Raw genomic sequence first — 1,649 nt, forward strand, 5'->3', positions numbered from 1 at the left:
TGCTTTCCATTTTTCTTGACAACCTGAATGCCTTCTCTAATGAATCAGGTTCCCAAAGACGAACCTCATGTTGAATGCTATCCCTTAAATTCCCTATGAAGACATCAATCCTCTACTTCTCAGGAATATCATTTATCCTTATATTCAATTTTTGGAAGTTCTCAATGTGCTCTGCCATTGAACACTTTTGTTTGAGATTTATCAATTGGCTAAAGAAGGTGTTTCTCTTTGTATCCTCATAATGTGTTATCATTTTGTCTGTAAAAATTGACCTAGTGACAATTTGTTTATGGGAGCAAAGCCATTGATACTATACAAATTGATTGGGTTCCAAATATAAAGTTGCAATGCATACATTTTATGTGTTTTGCATATTATGGAGATTGAAATATTGTTCCATTTGTAGTATTCATGTTACGGGATCCTTGCCATCAAACTTCCCCATATCGATCTTTGGAATGTGGTGGGTATTTTTTCCAATGTTAGAGTCTATGAAATCATGATTAACATTTCTTTTGTTCTCATCATGAGTTTTCTCTACTATCCTTTTCGCCATTAGGAAGCCTTTCTTGTAGCAACTTTGTCAAACCTTCATTCAAACCTTCCAAGTCTTTCTTCAAATATTCAATGTTGTCATTCTTTGAATCATGATTAACATTTATTTTGTTCTCATTCTGAGTTTTCTCTACTACCTTTTCACCATTAGGAAACCTTTCATGTAGCAACTTTGTCAAACCTTCCTTCCAACTTTCCATGTCCTTCTTCCAATCTTCAATGTTATATTTCATACCATCCATCTTAGATTCCACACCTTTCTTTAAACCAACCATATTATATTCCACGTCTTTCTTTAAACCATCCATATTAGTTTCTGTTAATTTTTGTGAGAGTGAAATTTGTTGCACTTGGTCCCGTAATTTTGATATATCATGTTGCATTTATCCCTCCTTTTCATGAGTCATGCTAGAGATTTCAGGTTGCTTACTAGTTGTTTCCATTTTATTTCTTCAGGGCATCGACTAATGTTAATTATTATTCACTATGCCCTTTGAATTCCTTCAAACTAATTTTTCAAACTAGACTTATGCATAATTTAAAAAAACTACACACCCTTTTTCACTTTGTAGGAGCTCAATATTGAATCTGGTGTATCTCTAAAATTTCGGATCTCCAAGGTCTAAAATTATGGACTGTGGTAGCCCTCTAAGTCCTTTTTCCAATGCCCCCAGTCTGATCGAAATTGGATTCTCCAAGAAAGTGTTATGCCCAATCTCCCAAGATGACTTGATTATACACTTTTTCAGTAGAGCAAACTTGTACAAGGTGCCACGTGTCACTGTTTCAACCTTCGGGCCTCTTTGGGATGTAATTCAGGATCATGCAGAAACCCTAAATTTCTTGAACCATATCTCCAAAAATATAGCGAAACAAGATCTAAAATTCGAGCCCGAGCTTAATTAGGCTTTCACCTCAAATGGGTTTTAATTTCAGTGTCTGAACCTTCGTAGAAAAAAACTTGTAGCGAAAATTCCATGATGACCTATTTGAGATGGAATTCTGGAGCTTGCAAAAACCCTAACTTCCTCAGATCATATCTCTAAAAATATAGCGAGAAAAGATATGAAATTCAGACCTGAGGATCATCGAGA

Source organism: Pinus tabuliformis, chromosome 2_2 (genome assembly GCF_031772625.1).
Source record: "Pinus tabuliformis cultivar Carrire ecotype Pingquan chromosome 2_2, CPIR1, whole genome shotgun sequence".
Taxonomy (NCBI): Eukaryota; Viridiplantae; Streptophyta; class Pinopsida; order Pinales; family Pinaceae; genus Pinus; species Pinus tabuliformis.